Source organism: Ranitomeya imitator, chromosome 10 (assembly GCF_032444005.1).
Source record: "Ranitomeya imitator isolate aRanImi1 chromosome 10, aRanImi1.pri, whole genome shotgun sequence".
NCBI classification, from domain to species: domain Eukaryota; kingdom Metazoa; phylum Chordata; class Amphibia; order Anura; family Dendrobatidae; genus Ranitomeya; species Ranitomeya imitator.
In genome coordinates, this window is record NC_091291.1 from 88,559,125 (window position 1) to 88,583,631 (window position 24,507).

General features: G+C 41.2%; 1 protein-coding gene and 1 long non-coding RNA gene across 3 annotated transcripts in view; both read left to right on the top strand.

Moving 5' to 3' along the window:
- GRIK4 (glutamate ionotropic receptor kainate type subunit 4) overlaps window positions 1-24,507 on the top strand; it is a 583,539-nt gene that overhangs the window by 142,052 nt on the left and 416,980 nt on the right. The gene's annotated exons all lie outside the window — the stretch shown is intronic.
- Window positions 2,835-3,964, top strand: LOC138651179 (uncharacterized). Its single transcript, XR_011315447.1, has 3 exons — window positions 2,835-3,059; window positions 3,406-3,486; window positions 3,694-3,964. It is a non-coding gene; the product is annotated as an uncharacterized lncRNA (long non-coding RNA).

The window sequence follows — 24,507 nt, forward strand, 5'->3', positions numbered from 1 at the left end:
CGGATGCATGTATGGACACATATTGCAATCCCCGCATGGAAATGAGCCTCTCAAAATAATACCCCGATTAAGTCTTCGTGTGGGTCTATTATAATGGCTTTGGGTAAGAATGTCCTTAAAATTAGGCGCCCTCCTAGCCGTTGTTAGTGGCCGCGCACTGACAACCTGAGATGTTTGAGTGTCAGTGGTCAAAATCCTCCAGTGGTTATTCAAAATCCTACTCACCTGAGACCATTGGGTGTGATATCCGGTGATGAATCGCGCATAGCTATCTGGTCTCCTCTTGTTGGTAACAAGTAAAGAATCTTGTGTCTGCTGTTTTGCCCTCTGATAAGCCCGAGAGATGCATTTTTTAGGATAATTCCTTGTTAGAAACCTTTTAGTCAGGTCCTGGGCTGTCGCCTTGAAGTCCGAATCCTGCGTACAGTTCCGTCTCGCCCTAAGAAATTGCCCAGTCGGAATTCCGTCCCTGGTGTGTTTCGGATGAAAACTCCGATATTCCAGCAGGCTATTGACAGCAGTGGGCTTCCGGTATAGACATGTAGATAGCATGCCGTCCTGACTCTTGACTTCCAGGTCCAAAAAATTAACTACAATGGAGGAGAAATGATGAGTCAAGAAAATATTGAAAGTATTATTGTTAAGGAACCCCAGAAACTGAAGACATTTCCGCTTATGGCGGCGCAAAAACAAGGTATTAAATTATTGTGGAATATTCGTTGCCTTGAGGAATACCTTAAATTGAACTTGGTACCGAGAGGTTTGAGAATTCCCATCTTTCCGGCATGGGAGCCCTCAGTAGCCTTCCGTGCTACATGGGAGGACGGCTTGTTACGGTGTTCACAGATTTTGATCAATCTATTAATCTCACACGATAGAGAACTCCTGTGCCATGTTAAAACTGAAATTAAGAGTTTGGAGAATGGTCTCAATAAATTTGATGAGATAACACAGATCCAGCCTTTTAAGGTGAAATTAAAGGAGGCTCTGGACAAATATGATAAAGAGATCAGGGATAAAAAGAGATCAAAATTTCTAAGAGACAAGTCAGACTTTGATCGGAAGGTGGCTTTTAATTGGAGACATCAAGGGAATCAGCGCCGGGGGCCGAGTACTAGATCCAATCTGAAGGAGCCAGCACGATACGGTCCAACTATGGATGGACATTTATCGAGCGATTTTTTATCTTCCGCGGAAAGCGAGTCAGAAGTAGGACCAGAGTCAGACGGGGGCGGAGGAGACACAAGTCTCTTCACTCGAGTCACCAGCAACAGGAATTCCAGACCGGTGTTCCAGAATCAACGGAGGAAGAACCGCAAATAAATACACAGTCCATGGACAATTTCCGTGAGTATGACAACCTTGATGCTGATACTCTACAAATTATTAATTTGTCTGAACATCAATTAACCACTGTAGAGGCTTCTATATTGAGGAGGGGGTTGACCTTCTCGCCATCACAACTGACGGACAAATTCACGCTAATAAAGGATCTTTTTCTCTTTTGTAGAAAAATTACGTTGCAGGTGTTGCATAATCATCCACAAAGTATGTCTACTATTGATCAAACGGAACAGAGAACGTTTCAGGATCTTATGGATTTGCTACAGGAAGGGGAGTCCTCCACAGGTAGGCCACGATTTCCTCACCAAAACAGGTCTTTGGTATGTCCTCCCCTCTCTACTGTTCCAGCTGTTAAAATTTATTTTGAGATGGTTAAACAGGACATTGAGGCGTTACCTGATAGGTCGGGTGTTGGTATTAACCTCACTGACCAGGAGCGCAGGGCTATGCTTAACCTCAAGAATAACAAAGAGTTTCTAATCAGGGAAGCGGATAAAGGGGGCAATATTGTTCTATGGCCCCATAATATGTATTTGGAAGAAGCCCATAGACAATTGGACGATACACGCTTTTATCGTAGGCTCCCCTCTGATCCCACGGGGGTTTATGCCACCAAGCTGAGGAGACTCATTGATAGGACGTTTGAACTGGGGATCATCAATGTTCAGGAGCGGGACTTTATTTGGGTAGAACAACCAGTTACGCCAACTTTCTACATGTTACCCAAAGTCCACAAGAGTACCAACAAGCCTCCGGGTCGTCCGATAGTCTCCAGCATTGGCAGCTTGTGTGAGAGGGCTTGTACCTATGTCGACTTTTTTCTGCAGCCGCTTGTGGCGGTATTGCCATCATATACGAGAGACTCTTCGCATTTTATCAGCATGTACAAAGGGGTGTCACTAGAACCAGGGGAGCTCATGGTCACCTGCGACGTTGAGTCGTTGTACTCAAACATCAATCATGATGACGGCATACATGCAGTCATGTTCTTTCTTGACCAACAGATTAATTCAGATAGAATGCATGATTCTTTTATTGTTGATTTGCTTAATTTTGCTTTGAGACACAATTTTTTTCTGTTTGACAGGACTTATTTTTTGCAGACATCTGGTGTGGCCATGGGGGCGAGGTGTGCCCCGGCCTTCGCTAATCTTTTTTTAGGGTGGTGGGAGTCGACTATCGTCTATACATCTGATATTTTTAACAGCAGGGTGCGACATTGGTCGCGCTTTATAGACGATATATTTTTCATTTGGTCTGGCTCTCCTGAGGAATGTCTTCAGTTTCTGGGGTTCCTTAACAATAATACTTTCAATATTTTCTTGACTCATCATTTCTCCTCCATTGTAGTTAATTTTTTGGACCTGGAAGTCAAGAGTCAGGACGGCATGCTATCTACATGTCTATACCGGAAGCCCACTGCTGTCAATAGCCTGCTGGAATATCGGAGTTTTCATCCGAAACACACCAGGGACGGAATTCCGACTGGGCAATTTCTTAGGGCGAGACGGAACTGTACGCAGGATTCGGACTTCAAGGCGACAGCCCAGGACCTGACTAAAAGGTTTCTAACAAGGAATTATCCTAAAAAATGCATCTCTCGGGCTTATCAGAGGGCAAAACAGCAGACACAAGATTCTTTACTTGTTACCAACAAGAGGAGACCAGATAGCTATGCGCGATTCATCACGGGATATCACACCCAATGGTCTCAGGTGAGTAGGATTTTGAATAACCACTGGAGGATTTTGACCACTGACACTCAAACATCTCAGGTTGTCAGTGCGCGGCCACTAACAACGGCTAGGAGGGCGCCTAATTTTAAGGACATTCTTACCCAAAGCCATTATAATAGACCCACACGAAGACTTAATCGGGGTATTATTTTGAGAGGCTCATTTCCATGCGGGGATTGCAATATGTGTCCATACATGCATCCGACGCGTGATTCTTTTTGCAACCCGGTAGATCAGGTGCAACATAGAATAAAATCGTATATCAACTGTAAAACCACTCACGTCATTTATGCTCTAATATGCTCATGTCCCTGCATTTATGTAGGTCAGACTTCGCAGGAATTACGCAGGAGAATGCAGGGTCATTTCTCCACTATTAACATGGCGGCCGCGGACAGCCGAAAGGGTAAGACTCTTACCACGGTGGCCTCTCATTACCTGCTTCACCATGGTGGTAGCTATGCCAACACCAAGATTATTGGCTTGGAACATGTTAGGGGCTCTGGGAGGGGTGGTTCCTTGCATAAACAGCTCCTACAATTGGAGTCTCGGTGGATTTATCTGCTTAAGTCTATAGCACCTCAGGGCATTAATGAAGATCTCCTTTTTACAGGCTTCCTGGGATAGTCATTCCCTGTATGATCTCTATATCGGACTCCTTCTTGTTTGATCCTTACGTGACGGATGATTCTTTGACGAGGTTTTTTGGTTGGATGGCTATCTTGAGAAGGTCTCCCCCAAAGTTTCACTTCGATGTTTGGACATACTGGATACCGCATTTATTTCTGGAATGGATAACATCGGGACTTGTGACGTACTTTTTTGTGGAATTGGATTGATCGGCGGGAATTTTTTCCCTTTTCCCAATGGATCTTTATCATTGTGAACTATTCTGGGGACACCAGTGATATCTTATGGACTATTAGGTCTATGGAGGGTTGGCAATTTCTACCATGGGTGGCAGGCTATGTTATATGGGTATTTTTATATTATATTCTTGGTTATTTGTGTATTTTGTATTATGGTTATTGTTTATAAGGGTTTTGTTTGGTGATTGGTCAGTGTTTTTTGTTTATGTTATCGTTATATTTATTTTCATTTTCATGTTTATGTTTATTTCCTTTTATATTTATTTTTGTCATTGGGTGTTTTTTGTTATTTCTTATTGTATAAGATTATTGTGCTAATTATATGTTTTTCCTTTAGTATTAGGATTTAGGTCAGCCATATCCCTTCCTGTTCTCTTCTTCCCGTAGTACACTGTCACCTCATATTATCACACGCCTCTGTAGGCGATTCCCCTTCTTGTTCTCTCTGCTCCGATGCGGACCGCCGGCTATAGTTCCGGCGCGTGCGCACTGGAACAGTATGGGCAGAGACGTCTGCCCTCACGTGGTTTCTTCTATCGTGTGCGCAAGCGCGAGTACATCGCGCCGCTGACATTCCTCCATGCGGGTTCCGGTTTCTTTACTTCCGGTTCGGAGGTAGTCACATACACCGGTGCGCACTGATGGCTGCTCTATTTAGGATATAAAGACGGAGGTTTTATTCGGTAAGCTATCACCCCTGACGAAGCGGTCGTTGTAACCGCGATACGCGTTGGGTTCTCCCACCCTGCGGTCCTGATCCATGCATTGGTTGCCGGAGTTACCCTCCTTACTATAGGTTCCTTTTTGGGTTCTCTACGCACGCTGTTGAGGTTTTTTTGTTTTTTGTTTATTTGACAGCCTTATTAGGGGCAATGGCCATGCTCTATCCATCCTTCAGTAGGGACTGATATCTTATTATCTTCTATATTTTCTCCCATGGGTTATCTATATTATTAGGCTTGTAGCCGGGACTTGGATTTCCCTACTGGGATGGAATAACAGGTGGTGTATACATTTGTATGGATTAAACCCAGCTGTGCCTTTATATTTTGTGTACTTGTGTCAGGCACCATGTGTTATCTATACCATTTATGAGATATTGTTTTGGACAGGCCTCATGGGGGAGTTGTTCTGTGTATTTTTAACTGTTTTTAAATTACCTTTGTTACCAATAAAATTGTCTTCTGTTTCATATAACTTATTGGTGGTGTGCAGATTATATTGTGGCTTCTTTTCCTTTTGGTTAGGTCTTTTTCTTCTGCATTTCATCCTCAGACAAATGGCCAAACTGAGCGAACTAATCAGACCTTGGAGACCTATTTGAGATGCTTTGTGTCTGCTGATCAGGATGATTGGGTGGCTTTTTTGCCATTGGCCGAGTTTGCCCTTAATAATCGGGCTAGTTCAGCTACTTTGGTTTCGCCTTTTTTTTGTGATTTTGGTTTTCATCCTCGTTTTTCTTCTGGGCAGGTTGAGCCTTCTGATCTTCCTGGTGTGGATTCTGTGGTCGACAGGTTGCAGCAGATTTGGGCTCATGTGGTGGACAATTTGGTGCTGTCTCAGGAGGAGGCTCAACGTTTTGCTAACCGTCGTCAGTGTGTTGGTTCCCGGCTTCGGGTTGGGGATCTGGTTTGGTTATCTTCCCGTCATGTTCCTATGAAGGTTTCTTCCCCTAAGTTTAAGCCTCGATTTATTGGTCCTTATAGGATTTCTGAGATTATTAATCCGGTGTCCTTTCGCCTGCCTCTTCCGGCCTCTTTTGCTATTCATAATGTCTTTCATAGATGTTTGTTGCGGAAATATGTGGAGCCCGTTGTTCCCTGTGTTGATCCTCCGGCCCCTGTGTTGGTCGATGGGGAGTTGGAATATGTTGTTGATAGGATTTTGGATTCTCGTTTTTCGAGGCGGAAGCTTCAGTACCTTGTCAAATGGAAGGGTTATGGCCAGGAGGATAATTCTTGGGTTTCTGCCTCTTATGTCCATGCCGCTGATTTGGTTCGTACCTTTCATCGGGCTCATCCTAATCGGCCTGGGGGCTCTGGTGAGGGTTCGGTGACTCCTCCTCAAGGGGGGGGGGGTACTGTTGTGAATTCAGCTTTTGGGCTCCCTCCGGTGGATGTAGAGGGTAATGCAGTTGTGCCTGGACTGCAGGATTGGACAGGTGTATCTACTAATTGCAAAACTGACTGGGGCATATAGCTTTGCAGGACTCTTTAGTCCCTGCCAGTTGTCCATTGTTTTTGGAGGATTCACATCCCTTCTGGTCTCTCCTGTTCGCTGTGCTTTTCTTCAAAGATAAGTCCTGGCTTTGTTTTTGCTGTCCACCTGCTGTGGACCTTATAGTTCTGTGCATTTTCATGTTTTTTCTTGTCCAGCTTTGTCTGTGAAGTATTTTTTGCAGCCTTGCTGTGTCTCTGGAGATGCAGATATACCCTCCATGTCTTTAGTCAGATGTGGTGTTTTGTATTTTCTGTGGTGGATATTTTCTAGTGTTTTAATACTGACCGCATAGTACTCTGTTCTATTCTTTCTATTTAGCTAGTATGGCCTCCTATGCTAAATCCTGGTTTCATGTCTGCGTATGTTTTTTCCCTCTCCTCTCACAGTCAATATTTGTGGGGGCTGTCTGTCCTTTGGGGATTTTCTCTGAGGCAAGATAGGTTTCCTGTTTCTGTCTTTAGGGGTAGTTAGTTTCTTAGGCTGTGTCGAGGGGTCTAGGGAGTGTTAGGTACCCCCCACGGCTAGTTCTAGTTGCGCTGCTAGGTTCAGGGTTTGTGGTCAGTACAGGGGCCACCTTCTCCAGAGTACGTCTCATGCTGCTCCAAGGCCACCAGATCATAACATGCATCCCTAATTTTTTTTAAAAACGATGCGGAGTCCCCCCCATCTTTGATAACCAGCCAAGCTAAAGCAGAGAGTTGGTGGGCTGGTATTCTCAGACTGGGAAGGGGCCATGGATATTGGCCCTCCCCAACCTAAAAATAGCAGCTCCCAGACACCCCAGAAAAGGCACATCTATTAAATGCACCAATTCTGGTGCTTTGCTCAGCTCTTCCACTTTGTCATGATGGGTGGCAAGTGTGATAATAGTATTGGGGCATATGTCAGCTTTGTAATGTCAGTTGACAACAAGCCAAGGGGTTAGTAATGGAGAGGCGTCTATTAGACGTCCCCGGTACCAACCCTGCAAGTTTAAGTTAAGAAACACACATAGAAAAAGGCATTTAATTGAACAAAACACACAGAAAAACTCCTTTGTTTGAAGTAAGCACTCCCCAAACTCTTTTACCATTTATTAATGTAAAAATAAAAAACACAGTATTCCTCACCTGTTCACTGATAATCCATATGTGCTCCAACTCTGCTTTATCTAGGAGACACTGAGCTGAGCGTGAGAACGCAGCTTAAGTGCAGAGCAGTTACGTCAATAGGGTGAACAGAGTTCATAATCAATGAACTCTAGTCAACTTGGTGATGTTAGTGCTCAGCACTGAAGCGGAGTTCTCATGCTTAGTGTTTCCTGGATGCACCACTGAGCGGTCATATCATGCCATCACTCAGCAATGCATCCAGATGTAGCAGAGTTGGAGCATGTCATGGAACATATGGATTATTGGCGGACAGATTAGGAATACTGTGTTTTTTTTATTTTAACAGTAATAAATGGGTAAATGAAAGTGGGGATTGTTTATTTCAAATAAAGGAGTTTTTTCTATGTGTTTTTCAATTAAAGAACTTTTTTTCTGTGTCTCTCTTTATTTCATTTTCACTATGGGGTTAGTGATGGGGTGTCATATAAAAAAAACTCTCCATTACTAACCGCTGGGATTGATGTCAGCTCACATTACAAAGCTGTAATACTTTTACCCCACTTACTACCACACCAGGGCAAGTGGGAAGAGACCCGGACAAAGAGCCAGAGTTGGCGCATGTAATAAATTTGCCTTTTCTGGGGTGGCTGTGAGTTGCTTTTTTAGGCTGGGAAGGGTTAATAGCCATGGTCCCTCCCAGTCTGAGAATACCAGCCATCAACTGTCTGCTTTATCTTGGCTGATAGTCAAAAATGGGGCGACCACACACCATTTTTTACATTTTTTATTTTTTTCAAGTAGTACTCTGATCATCTGACATCTGTGACCGTCGGTAGCCCTTTTACCGCCGGTCACAGCTGCTGACTCACACACTGCCATCTGTGTGACAGCGTGAGAACCGCAGTGCTCTCACCAACAGTAACGAACTTACCACCGATCAGAGCCAGTGTTTTCCATGCTGTCACATAGATGACATCGATGGAAACGCCGAATGTTCAGGCCCCCATTCATTTGAATGAGGCCCGGGTTTGTGTTCGAGTTTGGGTATCAGAATGGTACCCGAACCAAACTGTTTTTTAATGTTTGGCCGAAACTCAATGGACCCGAACATCCATGGGTCTACCTATCACTAGCAGTGTGCATGGAAAACCATCTGATCAGATACACATGTAGTAATAGTCATCTAATACTGGTTTCTAAGGTTCTTGGAAAATATCTCTTTTCCAGAGCTGTTGTGACAATGTAATAAATTCTAATCGCTCATTAGTCGAAGTCTCCTTGTCGATATCTATTCATTTGTCTTATTTTCCATACACATAGTTTAGTTTTGACATTTTAGTTTGAAGTCTGTTAGAGGTGTTGCGTTTGCTAGTCCGGGACCTTACTTATGGAGCTGAAACTTTGGCCACCTTTTCCGTAGCATCAACCACATCCAAAGAATCTGCTTTTATGTATCATTAAAACTCTTGGTGATTTTGTGATTCTTTGTTATCATTTTTAACTTTTTCGGCTTACATCAGTAATGCACTGATATTGGTGAAGGAAGGATGTATCATTCGTGAAGAAGACAAAATGCTTGATCAGGGTTTCTATACGAATGTAGCCCAGGTATGCAGCAGTCTAAAAATAGCTGAAATAATAAAGATTAATGCAGCATATGAGCCACTGATTAATTATTATTATTATTTATTTATATAGAACCATTAATTCCATGGCGCTGTACATGAGACGGGGTTACATCAAAATGCAAATACAGTAATCAAACTAACAATGACAGACTGATACAGAGGGGCGAGGACCCTGCCCTTGCGGACTAAAGGTACCTTCACACTAAACGATATCGCTAGCAATCCGTGACGTTGCAGCGTCCTCGCTAGCGATATCGTTTAGTTTGACACACAGCAGCGATCAGAATCCTGCTGTGATGTCGTTGGTCGGGGCTAGAGGGCCAGACCTTTCTTTGGTCGCTGGCTCTCCCGCTGACATCGCTGAATCGGCGTGTGTGACACCGATTCAGCGATGTCTTCGCTGGTAACCAGGGTAAACATCGGGTTACTAAGCGCAGGGCCGCGCTTAGTAACCCGATGTTTACCCTGGTTACCATCCTAAAAGTTAAAAAAACAAACGCTACATACTTACCTACCTCTGTCTATCCTCGGCGCTCTGCTTCTCTGCTCTGGCTGTGAGCACAGCGGCCGGAAAGCAGAGCGGTGACGTCACCGCTCTGCTTTCCGGCTGCCCGGCGCTCACAGCCAGACCAGAGAAGCAGAGCGCCGAGGATAGACAGAGGTAGGTAAGTATGTAGCGTTTGTTTTTTTAACTTTTAGGATGGTAACCAGGGTAAACATCGGGTTACTAAGCGCGGCCCTGCGCTTAGTAACCCGATGTTTACCCTGGTTACCGGCATCGTTGGTCGCTGGAGAGCGGTCTGTGTGACAGCTCTCCAGCGACCAAACAGCGACGCTGCAGTGATCCCGATCGTTGTCTGGATCGCTGCAGCGTCGTTTAGTGTGAAGGTACCTTTACATTCTACAGGATGGTGGGGAAGGAGACAATAGGTCGGGGGTTGCAGTAGCTCCAATGGTGTTGAGGTGGCCGTGTGGTCATTACAGGCTGTAATCTTCTTTGAAGAGATGGTTTTCAGGTTTCTTTTGAAGGATCCAAATGTGGTGGATAACCAGACATGTAGGGGCACAGAATTCCAGAGGATAATCAAGGCGATTTTAAGAATTCTTGCGTAAATTTCTTTGAAAATTCACAACATTTGTGCACGATTCAGAGTTGTGCAAATATTTTGCAACTTTTCACATTCCCCACACGTTTCTCCTACATCTGACAAAATGAGAGGAGATAATGTGGTACGTAGCTGTAGGTGAGGGAGAGACAGCTCAGCTCAGCTAATTCATGATGAGGCGTTCCTTGCTCAAGAAATCTTGCTCCAATCAGCTACTGGAGTAACATTTCTGGTGTGGCAATTGGAGGAACATGCCAGTCTTCAGATGCTCCTGAATCATTAAAATGCATACTCTTTTCAATGAAACAGAAGCTTCTGACTCCAACATGCTCTTTGGTGGCCGCTGAGGTCCACGCAGGTATGATTTTCCGAGTCAAACAGGTCAAAGTTTTTTTCTTGCATAAACTTTCAATACAACATAAACAGCTTATTTTCATCCAAAACATTCAATAACAAAAACACAGTCCTTTTTCAAGGTAGGCACAATAAAGTAGTACGATCTTACTTATGCAGCAATCAGGCACTGCTTTGCTCTCAGTTTGGTCAGCAATAATGAACACACTGCAGTTTCCAGACATAAGACATACTTGAGCCACTTCAGTTGCCTTTTGGAGGTATGGGAGTGACCCTTCCCACCTAGACTCTTTTGGTCGCTCCTAACTCCTAGGCACAACATCCGGTCCCAATAAAAACCTTCTCAGCAAGCTACCATTGCTTGAGCCTTAAATTCCAGGACTTACATAACAGAGGTCAGCCACCTCGGTGACACATACCTGCCATCGAGGACTTTTCCTCCAACTATTTTAAAGACTATGCAAAGAGAACAATGAACAATGTTCATGCTGACATGTAGTACAGATTTGAGTGCATTCAATCAACATAAGACATAATAGCACTCCCTATGTTGGGTCTCCATATATAAAGAGGGTTCAGGAGCAGAGCTCGCACCATACCCAGAATTTTCCTGTAACAGCAACTGTAAATTATTTGAGGATAGGAGAGAAATGGCTCATCCACAAATCTCATTAAAAATATATTACTTCTTTATTGATTATCCATAAGAAATAGAAAACAGATTAATATGCACATGGCATGATCAGGAAATTCACTGACGCGTTTCTGGTGTCTTTTCGCCCTCATTCGTAGTGTGAATTAGAGTATCATGGTGAAATATTTAAAAACAAAGTGAACAATTCTGGGCGAGTACAATTAATACATAGAAATATAGCAAATATTCCAATGAATAATTTATATACATTAGGTAAATTCAGTATTGAACATATCATCAATTTAACATACAGTCACCAAGTGTACATATAATCATGGCTAAAAGTGTTGGCACCCTTGAAATTGTTCCAGAAAATGAAGTACTGTATTTTTTTCCAGAAATTACGCATGTTTTGTTATACACATGTATATTTCATTTTTGTGTATTGGAACAACACAAAAAACAGAAAAAAGTCAAATTGTACATAATTTCATACAAAACCCCAAAAATGGGATAATCAAAATTGTTGGCACCCTTAACCTAATATTTGATTGTACAACCTTTCAAATATATAACTGCACTTAACCCATTAGTTGCCAAATTAGACATTTTCATTTTATGGATTTTTCAGAAAAGGTGTCCCAATATTCAATTAAAAACGACAGTGACATGATTTCCTATTTTGAAAACATTCATTTTACAAGCACAACACAAAAAATTGGACCTAATTATAAAAATTATAAAATCCTTAGTTGCTAGAAGCAAAAGATTAGGCGTCCCAAAAACAGGACATTGGTAGATAATGGGTTAATCGCTTCCTATAACCATCAGCAAGCTTCTTACACCCCTCAACTAGAATGTGGGACCACTATTGTTTTGCAACCGGTTCAATGGGATTTAGATCCGGACTCATTGCTGTCCACTTCAGAACTTTGCAGAGCTTTGATTAAAATAATTTCTGGGCGCTTCTTGAAGTATGTTTGGAGTCATTCTCCTGCTGGAAGACCCATCATCTAGTATGCAAACCCAGTTTCCAGACACTGGATACAATAATGTGACCCAAAAACCTTTGGTAAGCTTCAGACAAATCCAAAATTTCTATGAACCTCCACCATATTTGACTGTAGGTATTGTGTTTTCTTTTTTGCAAGCCTCATTTCATTTTAAGTAAACAGTAAAATAATGTACTTTATATTACTCTCATCTGTCTACAAAGTGCTTTCCCAGCAGGATTTTGGCTTATTCACATACATTTTGGCAAACTGCAGTATAGCTTTTTGTATGTGCCTGTGTCAGCAGTGAAGTCCTCATGAGTCTCCTGCCACAGTGTTTCACTTCATTCAAATGTCGATGGATAGTTCATGCTGACACTGAGGTACCCTGAGCCTGCAGGACAGCTTGAATTTCTTTGGAACTTGATTGAGGCTACTTATCCACCATCCGGACTATCCTACTTTACAACTTTTCAGCACATTTTCTCTGTTGTCCACATCCAGGGAGATTAGCTATAGTGCTATAGGTTGTAAAACGTCTTGATTATGTTGTGCACCACGGACAAAGGAACATCAAGATCTCTGGAGATGGACTTGTAACCTTGAAATTGTGTTCAACAATTTTGTTTCTCATGTCCTCAGACAGTTCTCTTCTCCTCTTTCTGTTCTCCATGCTTAGTGTGGCACACACAGACACACAATGCAAAGATGGAGTCAACTTCTCCCCTCTTTACCTGGTTTCAGGTGTGATTTTCATATTGCCCACACCTGTTACTTGCCACTGGTGAGTTTGAATGACCATCAAATGCTTGAAACAATGTTGCTTAAACAATTTTGGAAAGGTGCCATCAAAATTATCCAATCCATTTTAGGCTTAGTATGAAATTATGCAAAATTTGTTTTTTTTTCTCTGTTTTTTGTGCTGATCCACACAAAGGCAATAAACATGCGTATAACAAAACAAGTGTAATTAATATAGTTTTTGGGGGGAGAAATACTTCCTTTTTTGGAACAATTTCAAGGTTGCCATCACTTTCAGCCATGACTGTATTTCTAAAGGTGTTTCTTGATATGAAATTTGCATTAGAAGTTGGTAACAACCCATCCAATCCACACAAGCAAACAAGTCAGACCAATAGATGTTCATAAATTAAGCTATGTGTAATAATGAGAAATGGCAGAGGAAAAAAGTATTGAACACATGAAGAAAGAGAGGTGCAAAAAGCTATGGAAAGTCATGACACCAGCTGAAATCTATCAGTAATTAGAATACAGTCCTGCCACTTAGTGAAAAATATCAGCTGGTTCAACTGATGGCCTATACAAAGATGTCTCATTACCAAAGGCCGCATAAGCAGCATCTCATGATGGGTAAAACCATTGAGCTGACTCAAAACCTTTGCAGCCTTATTGATGCAAAATATACTGATGGCACAGGTTACCAAATAATGTCTAAACCACTGAAGGTTCCAGTGAGCAATGTTGGGGCCTTAATCCGTAACCATAATTTCACCATAAACCCGCCATGACCTGGTGCTCCCCGAAAGATTTCAGACAGAAGGGTGAAAGGAATTATCATAAGAGTTGTCCAAGAGCCATGGACCACTTGTGGAAAGCTACAGAAATTTCTGGAATCAGCAAGTACAATTGTTTAAAAGAAAACAATAAGTAATGCATTCAACCTCCATACCCTGTATGCATGTTCAAGACTCCATTACTGAACAAAAAAAATGTTCAAGTGCACTTAAAGTTTGCTCAACAACATTCAGACAAGCCTGTGAAATATTGGGACAATATTGTCCGATTAGATGAGACCAAAATGGAACTCTTTGGATGCCATAATGCACACCATGTTTGGGGGCCAAAACACATGACATATCTCCCTAAAAACACCATACCAGCAGTGAAGTTTGGAGGTGGGAACATCATGATGTGGGGCTGTTTTTCAGCATATGACACTGGCAAACTTCATATGATTGAAGGAAGCATGAATAAACAAATGTACCAAGACATTTTTTATAACAATCTGCTGCCATCTACCAGGATGATGAAGATGAAACGACGGTGGACATTTCAGCAAGACAATGATCCCAAACACAAAGCCAAAGCAAGCCAGTCTCATTTAGTTGCAAAGAAAGAAAATAAAGCTTCTAGAATGGCCCAGCCAATCATCTGACCTAAATCTAATAGAACATTTATGGGAGGAACTAAAGCTCAGAGCCCATAGAAGGAGCCCACGGGACCTTCAGGATGTGAAGAGTGTTTGTATGGAAGAATGTGACAAAATCACACCTGAGCAATGCATGCGACTAGTTTCTCCATACAAGAGATGTCATCCCCAAAAAAGACTTTTGTACGAAGTATTAAATAAACTTCAGTAAGCCTGTCTTGTTCAATACTTTTCCCTGTGTCATTTCTCATTATTGCACATAACTTAATTTCTGGAAATCTATGGTTTTATTTCTTTGCCTCTGTGGATTGGATGGGTTTTACCAACATCTGGTGAGAGTTTCACGTCAATAGCACCTCTACGTTCAATACTTATTTCACCTGCTGTATGTACTTGGCAATAATATAATGACAATAAAAAATGATAAATCACATTTTGAATTCATACCGCATGACTGTCTTACATCCAACTTTAGAATCCAAATTGCTTCTCTTAGCTGCAGCTGCCTCCGCCATTCCCCTCCCCTTGGTGGTTGATTGATTCTTTTGACGCCATAGAAAACCAAGGAGTCTATATTAGACTTGTGTGTTTCAACAAAATGTTTCACTGCTTCTGAATATGTTGCATTTTTTTTAGAAACATCAGAAATATGTTCACTAATCCTGTTCTTTCAATTCCGAATGGTGCAGCCTATATATTTAATGTTGCATGATTTGCATTCTATGTAATATACCACATGATTATTATTGCAGTTAATAAATTGGTTTATTTTATTGTCCGCGCCCTGAGGCATCGCTATTGTTTTTTTTCTTTTTTACTTTGTCACATATAGTTCACCTACTGGTTCCACATTTGTGAAACCCTTTGGAAGAGAACTATGTCAAATTAGCATTTTTTTTCAAGATATAAACTTGGAGATAACATTTTATTAAGTGTTTTTCTTTTCTTTTTTTTGCTACAAAATGACTTATAGTAGTAATATTTTTTTTAAATGGGATATTGGTTAATTATCAGAAACTATTTGGTTATTATATTTTTTATGGTATTATATCGCCGACTGCTGAATATCAAATGTTTTCCAATGCATTAATAGGTTTATTTTTCTATTAACGATTGTCTGGATCTGTTATGTACTTTAATTTCTGCAATGTCAATTAATCTCTGATTGCATCCTCTACACAGGAGTCTTTCTGTAATAACAAGTTTTTTTATTAAAGCTATCATTGTCTGAACATTTTTCCGTTTTGCCCTTATAATTTCCCCATAAGGAATAGATGTGATGATGTGAGATGGATGACAGCTAGTTGCATGAAGTAGTAGTACAACCAGAAACTGTGCATTAATCTTAAATTTAGGGCATTATTATTATTGAGATACAGGTACAGCCACCATGGGGTCCGACCATACTCGGAGTATGTCTTCTACGTTTCGACTGTACACCACGACACACATTGCAAACATATTCTCCTTGGATAAAAATACATTGTTCTTCCCCCCCATCCTACATACAAAATAGCTAGGGAAAGTGAAAATGGGACCCCACTGGGGCTCCTTTTAACTGCAAAAGAAACCATCTTTGTTCTATATAATAAATTATATTGTAATAAATAATTGGTAGCTATTGATAAAAATTATCTTAATTCTGGAGAGAATAGACTGTAGACATGAGATAATATTGTAACGTGACAAGCGCCTGATTGTGTGGAATACAGATATATAAATTCCCAACATCACAAATTATGAATGAATTATCTGGACGCCATTGAAGACTGTCCATATCTTCAAGAGGGTGGTCTCAAAGCAAAGCGTCTTTCATTCTAAATCCCTATCTATTTAGTTCCATAATCTAACCTATTTTCTAATATACTTGCATTAAAAGTTCCCTATCCTTCCCTCACTACTCTAACTGCTTTTTTTTCCTATGCTTTATTTGAGAATCCCAATGCGTCCTGAGATGCTCAAACAAAGCATCATCATGCAGCAGAGATTGCAGTCACTGCCACAGTCTCTGCCCTGTCCCTGAAATGAAACATCATCAGTGACACTGATTTCAGGGGCTCGTCCCTAGTGCTGTGCGATGTGCACCATAACAGTGCACTCTCTGTTACCGGCTTAGATCAGTAGTGATGAGCCGGCAATAGAGCGGTGTCAGAAAACCCAGTGTGCAGAGACCAATGACGTCACTTGCGATGGCGGCGCTAGTCTCCTGCACACCGATTATTCTAGCACTGCTCTGTTGCCAGATCATTACTACTGATATGAGCCAGCGAAAGAGTGCACTGTCATTGTGCACGTCGCACAGTGCATTTCGTACAGGGACTAGCCAAGCCCTTGAAACGAATATCATTGATGGCGCTTTATTTCAGAAAGGGAGCAGAGGTTGCGGCAGTGACTGCAGCCTCTGACCTCTGATGACTTTAAGTATCCCAGCATGCACTTGGGGTTCTCAAATGAAGCGTCATAAACAAGGAAGTAGAGAAAAAATAAAAAAGCAGTTAGTGTAGTTAGGGAAGGATGGGATTTTTTTTAATGCATGTATATTAGAAAAGAGTTGGCATCAAATAGATAGGGATTTAGAATGGAAATGACTTTGCCTTCAGACCACCCCTTTAAGTACAGAGGTGGTATCCTTTAAAACACCCGCTAATCTTTAGATTAATGGTTGTAAATGGTCATCAACGCAGGGACTGAGTTCCCAACTGAAGGACCCAATGCCGGAGATATCTGGCCAAAGTGATGGGGGAAAACTTTTTTTATGGGTTTTTGGCAAACCATGGAAGATATTCATACGAGTATGTTTTTTTATATAATGACCTGGCTGTTTTTAATACGCTCTATTCCATGCCTTCATCTAAAACCTTTAACAGTGCTTCAGAGAAGGAATTGGTACGATCTGACGGTAGCATACAGTAGGTAGTGTTGTTATCCAAAATTTCTGACCCTTGTTTTTGTTGTGAGTTCCATTATAACAATGCATCCTGCTTTGTCTGAATTTGATTTCTTTTCAATTCCTAAATGGCAGATTGTTAATGTTTCATTACAAACTTTAATTGTATGGTCAGACCCTGTGGAGACAGTGTTAGGGCTAGCGGAATGCACCGAGTAAATATATATGTTTTATTGTTATTGATGTGTTCGTAGCCCGGGGTCCAACGTGCAGGAGAACCTGCTGCTAGCAAACGGCGGCACTATATGGCGGTATGAACTAGCTCTGTTATTTCACATAGTAGCTGTGAAAGCAAAGCACTGCGCCCTGTTAGACTTTACAGAAGCACAGGCTAACTACCCAACTAAGAGCAGTCAGTGGTCATGTATGCACACAAAACTCCTCGCCGTAGGTGCCAGCATTCTAGGGGCTTATTTCAGCCAGGTCCCTGAATACACACAAACACAATCTCATCGCCGGAGGTGCCAGCATTCTAGTGGCTTATTTCAGCCGGGTCCCTGAATACATACACACACACACAATCTCCTCGCCGGAGGTGCCAGCATTCTAGGGGCTTATTTCAGCCGGATCCCTGAACACAAACTTACATGACCACACTGGCGCAAAGCACATAACTTAGAAAGATACTAGCACATGGCCGTGCGGCCATGCGAGCCTTATATAGTTGCAGCACGTACAGGACCTTCCTAGAAAGACCAATGAGAGGCTGCCACAGAGCCTGAGCACCTACAGGACCTTCCAGAAGGACCAATTGATTTAGCTGCAGTATCTCAACATGTGACCCTCGATCTCCACTGAGAGATCTTACTCTGGGCATGCTCAGAACGAGAAAAGCAGGACTTAGTCCTAGAAGCGTCTGCTCACCGCTGCCCAGCACTGACTTCAATGGCAGAAGCAGGAAAAGCAGCAGTAACTCTTTGTACAGAGTCAGACCGAGCAAGATGCTGGGACCGACGTCTCCGCTGAGCAGGCTCCACTGTGGCAGGAAAAGAATGGGAGACTACAGCGGATATGGCCCGAGATTCCCCTTGTGCAGAGGCGGGAACTCAACCCCTAACAGACAGTGCCTGAATTTGTGCGGTATCTTAATAATAATCCCCTAAATTTAACCTTTACACACAGTCATCCTGATACACAGATGGAATTTTTGGATCATTTTCTGACAGGAGATGCAGTGTCTGAACGAGTCCACACTACATTGTCTCAAATAAAAAAAGTTTCATGCAATACTAGACTCCATGTAACTAGCTGCCATCCAGCTCATACCATCAAACCTATTCCTTATAGGTAAATGATGAGAGAAAAACGGAAATGTCAACACAATGATAGCTTTAATAAAGAAACATAGTATTAAAGAAAGGCAGTATAATACCATAAAAAAATAAAATCTAAATAATGACCAATAATTAACCAAGATCACATTTTAAAAAAATATTATCAATGCAGGTTGTCATTTCGTTGCAACTAAAGGAAAAACACTTGATAATATCTTATCTCCTAGTTTATATGTTGAAAAAAAGGTTATTGCCAAGCACATACGGCTTATCATTTATTCATTGGAATATTTGCTATATTTCTTTGTCTTAAATCCTATTAGTAAATGAGCGGTTTCTTTTGATTTTAAATATTCTGCCATGATACGCCAATTCAGACTACGAATAAGGACGCTGAGATGCCAGAAACGCGTCAGTGAATTTTCAGACCATGCCATGTGGATATTTCCTCTTTTCCCATTATAAATTAAAAAAAAAAAAAATTGGTATCCCCAAAGTCGGTAAAAGTGCAATATATAGAAAAAATTAAAATTAATTCACCATATTGTAAAAGCTATAAAGAGAAAAAAAACAACTCTATTATTGTGGTTTCTCTGTGACCTGAAAATCCTGAAACAAAACGCAAAAAAAAAAATCCTGAACAATGTATTGTATGTTCCATACATTTTTTATCAACAAAAATATCAGTTTAATATGGAAAAATATTCACAAAAAATAAGCCCTTATTTTCCATTTATGGAAAAATAAAAAAGGTCGACAAAAAATATGTATTTTTGTATTTACAAATTTCAGATTTTTTAATCACTTAAATTAAAAAAAATACAAATTTGCTATTACTGTTAGACTTTCCTGTATAGTCGTATTGCTGCGTAATTAGCGTGGTAGAAACAAAACCCTCGGAAAAGATTAAGAACCATGAATGGATCAAGGATGGAAGAAAACTACTTAGGAAAAACTTATCCTGCACTTATAATATTTGGGATGTAAGATTGATTTTGGCTAAAAGAAATCTAAATTTAAGTGAAAAATGGCTGATAATAAATTGACATCAGTTTGTGGTAGTTTCCATTTGTTATTTTCACTCTATACCTCAATGATAAAATACACAGAATAGATCTTATAAAAATATATAATAAAGTGATTATTAAGGACCGATTGAAACCATGTCTTCTCATTAGTTTCCAATCAGTATTGATTTGATTCAGAGCCACAAACAGCAGAAAGTCAACATATCCCAGCCAGAATTATAGTATGAGCCTTTTTTCGGGTAGGGATTTAATTTGTAATTTGCAGGGGTGGAAAAAAATATTTCTAGTGCAAGCAATTCCCCTCATAAGTCCCATGCTTAGTGACAGGACGTCCACCTGTGTGCAATCTAAGTGTCACACGTCTGTCAGTATATGCACTTCACCTACACTGAAAGGCCACAGAGGATGCACCTCCATTAACAAGAGGCACCACTAACCAAACACCACCATGAAGAGTAGACCAAGGAGATCCCCAAACAAGTCAGGGACAAAGTTGTTGAGAAGAACAAGTCAGGGTTGGGTTATAAAATAATATCTCTCTGATGATCTCCCGAAGCACCAGCAAATCCATTATCATCAAATGGAAAGAACATGTTACCACAACAAACCTGTCAAGAGAGGGATGACCAACAAAACTCTCAGCCTGAGCAAGGAAGGCATTAATCAGAGGCGCAGCACAGAGGCCAAAGGTAACCCTGAAGGAGCTGCTGAGTTCCCAAACAGAGACTGGATTACCTGTCCATACAACCACAATAGGCCGTACACTCCATAGAGGTGGCCTTTACGGAACAGTGGGCAAAAAAACCTTTACTTACACCCAAAAATTAGTTTGCAAAAGAGATATGCGGGAGACTCCCACAGATGAGACCAAAATATAACTTTTTGACCACCAAGGTACACGCTGTGTCTGATGCCAAATCAACTAAGTTCATCACCCTAAGAACACCATTCCCACAGTGAAACATGGTGATGGCAGCATCATGCTGTGGGGATGTTTTTCTACAGCAGGGACAGGGAAAATAGTGCAAGTAGAGTGGAAGATGAATGGGATATTTTTGAGGAAAAAATGTTTCAGTCTGTCAGTGATTTGAGACTGGAATGGAGGTTCACCTTCCAACAAGACAATGACGAAAGCAAACTGCTAAAGCAACACTCAAGTGGTTTTAGAAGAAACTTGTAAATGTTTTGGAATGGCTTAATCAAAGCCCAGACCTTAATCCAATGGAGAATCTATGGTCAGACTTGAAGATTGCTGGTCACCAGAGGAAACCATCGAACTTGAAGGAGCTGGAGCAGTTTTGCCTTGAGGAATGGGCATAAATCCCAGTGCCAAGATGTGGAAAGCTCATAGAGACTTATCCAAAGTGACTTACAACTGTAAATTCTGCAAAAGGAGGTTCTACAAAGTGCTGATTGCAGGGAGGTGAATAGTTATTAACCACTTCCCTCACTTTTCTGCACTCTGAAGTTTTCAGTTATTTTGTCCTGTTTGTTGTTTGCGTCACAAAAAAAAAGAAAACCAAATGTTCACAATTGTAAGCATGTTTTTTACATGAACTGATGCAAACCCTAAAAAAAACAGTGAAATTCAAGGTTTTGAAGTAGCAAAACACTAAAAATGTCACAGGGGTGAATAGTTTCAGAAGCCACTGAATGTGGTGTGTCTCCAAAATTATAACCTCCTAGAACTACACTTTTCAGTGGGATAATTTTTCAGGGTTTATTAAGATTATCTTGACTTGAGGTTCAAGTCTGCAGTCACTTTATGTGCCCGCAATTGTGAATCCTCACAGCGCGCACAGTGCATGCTGTCAGGATTCTCTGGCTCCTGGAGCATGTGATGTGGTCTACGTACTTCTGGCCACATTCCTCTTGAATTGAAAAAAAAAGCTGTGCATGTCTAGATGGCATGTGACCTTCATGTATGCAAATCGCATACTTGTGGTCTGTTTTCTGGAATCCAGCATTGGAGAGTCCTGAAAGTGCGCAGTGTGCATGCTGTGAGGATTTACAATTCTGCAGTCACATATACTGTAGTGACTGTAGACTTGAACCCCCAGACTGGACAACCCCTACCATCCATCATAAAAAGGTTGGGACTTCCTTGCAAAAAATAGACATGACCACATTATTGATTTATACCGGCAGCTTCTCCCAGTTTTGAAAGGATCCAAAAGATCTCCGTCCCCTCCAGAAACCCTGATGAAGATTTTCCCCCTTATATCTCTCTCATGCACACCTATTACAATGTAAAATACTTTTAATGGTGTGGAAAGGATTACTTTTATTATTCAGTGCCATTAGAGCGTATCCTGAGGACATGAAGCTTTTTTGGCAGAAGTTATTCGTTTTCTTGGCTTGCTCATCAACTTTATGTTCTGGTGAGGAAAGTGGTTAATAACATTTTTTCCCTGTTAAAGAACTGCTCAAATATAGAATTATCTACAGCAGTTCTCTCTTGATATACATGCAGAGTTTGCTCTATCTATCTATTATCTATCTATCTGTTATCTAGCTATTATCTGTCTATTATCTATCATCTACAGTATCTATTGTCTATCTATTATCTATCTATCTATCTATCTATTATCTATCTATTATTTATCTATTATCTATCTATTATCTATCACCTATCTTTCCTGTAACAGCAGTTTCTGCAATATCCCTTTCCAAAAAAATTTAATCCCTGTACAGGGACATAACCTATCTTTTTATATTGTTGCTGTACTCTGTAGATAGTTTTTCTAATTCTCTATATAATATTGAATCACTGTAGAGTATATATTAGCCATATACTGTGACATCACTTTGGGTTCTCTGGTACTTTTAATTATACATATCCTTAGGATAGGTCATCGACATCAGATTGGTGGGGGTGCGAGATCCAGACCCTCGCTGATCAGCTGTTCTCGGTGTGAAGCGCTGGCTGGACGTAATCACAGCACGGTTCCACTAACCGTATAATGGCTGCAGCCATGTATTCGCTGTGGCATCTAAACAGGTGACAAAGTTGTGCTATTCCGCTCCGCATCTGATAACATCCGGCTGCTGATGACAACAGCTGATTGGCGGGGCACAAGATGTCATACCCCCACCAGTGTAGACCATCAATATGAAAGAACCGAAAAACCTGTTTAATACAATATCTACAGTATGTCATGCAGCTGCAGTGCAGTACAGCGCAACCTCCACCTGGAGGAGCTTGGTAGGGAAGCCAGACTGCACACACAGAGCAACTGAACAGACGCCACCTAGTGGCAAGAGCGAGGTCAGAAAAAGCCGAGTCAGATTGCAAGACAGCACAATAGTACAAACGGAGTTAGACAGAATGAGTAGTCAGGACATAGCAAGGAATAAGTAAACCAGGACGGGCAAAATACGGTACAATAGCGACAAACTGAAACAGAGTCAAAGAGCCAAGCCAAGATCATAACCAGGGAGTCAAGCAGATATACAAACAAACAAAGAGACACTGGGAAAGGGCAGGCAGGGGGAGATAACAGACACAGGACAAGTCAGGGTTCACAGTAGTACAAACCAAGGGCTTCCAGAGTCAGGTTCACACGCCAAAGACAGAGCTATAGCTGACACCACCCTCAGGATACCTGGGAGCTAAATAGCAAACCCGTGCCCAGAATGAGGCAGATCAAAGTTAACCCTTTACATGATCCACCCAGAGAAAGAGCAAACAGGACTAAACTCCGGAACTGATCATGACAATCTATATATATATATGATTGGCTACTATCCCTGCTCTTGATATCAGTGTGTACATCATGTCTGCATGGTCGCCTTACTGGGATTTTATAGCTGTGCTGAGTCTATTACCTCGGCTGCAGAATGTTCTGTCTACACTGCGGGTTCTGTACATTATTCTTGTGCAGCGGTATAACCAGAATATATGACCTACACAAGTTACAATTCTACATGGGTACTGGTGCCTAAAGGAATCCTGCGGATATGCAATAAATGCTTAAAGGGGCTGTCCAGGCTTACACTATTGAGGAACTATTCTTGAGAGATCATCAATATCCCATCACCGGTCAGCTACGTGTAGTCCGACGGCTGCTGAATGTGAATAGTGCACGAAGCCAGGACAGCACAGCTCCGTACACTTGAAGACACAAAAGAGCACAGTGAGGCCAAAAATACTCTGTTGTAAAAAAAATCACAATAATAAGCAAGTGTTAGTCAAAAGATGGAAAAAAAACAGGGTATTACAGCTCCATACACTGTAACGGACGTTCTTGGGAGCCCTTTAAGATGGACATATCTCTTTAAAGACAACATTCAATGTGATGTCACCGATTTGATGCAGCTTTGTTTCCCATTTGTAACCATATCCCCAAAAAAGTGCAAAATAAAATCCCATTTTATCAGCACCAGCCCTTAAAATCGACGCCATTATTCAATATTTTAATTAGCAATTCATTAATTTTTTAGCGTTTTCCAGACAGAGGCGCTTAGTAAATGATGCAATGGTGTGAAAATAAGATTTGTCCTTTATGGAACGACCTTGATTTGTACCGTATTCCGTTTGTTCCATATTTGTTCCCAAATTACTTTATTTATTTTGACTGTACTGCATTATTCTGGATCCCATTGGGCAATTTATATTATTTTCAATCCTCTAATTAGCACTGACTGCAGGTTATTTATGTTCTTGTGCAGTCTTGGAAGTTAAAGACCAAATAGCATATTAAGAAACGCTGCGGGGCTTGGTTCCTTTTTTAGAGCTTTGGAAAGAAATTGTTCATAACATGACATCAACATCACATTGACGGAGGAAAGATTTACCCTCTGCTGAATATAAATAGCAAAAAATGAGAATCTGCTGAATAATTCCTTGCAGTAGAATCTACTCTGCCTTCTGCCTATTATTGTTACTGTCAAAGTGCTTCAGATTTAGGGTTTGATGCCTTTCTGTTGTAACCTGGCTTTGGCTCCAGCAGTTTTGTGACATCAGCCTTCTGTTCTTTAGCGTTGTAATGTGGAGACCGAGTACGGAGCAAAAAAGATCTAAAAAAAAGTTCATGCAAACATCACAGTTGTACAATATTGCATTTTTACTTTGTCATTAGGTGAAAGCTATCTCTCCTGAATCCTCCATACAC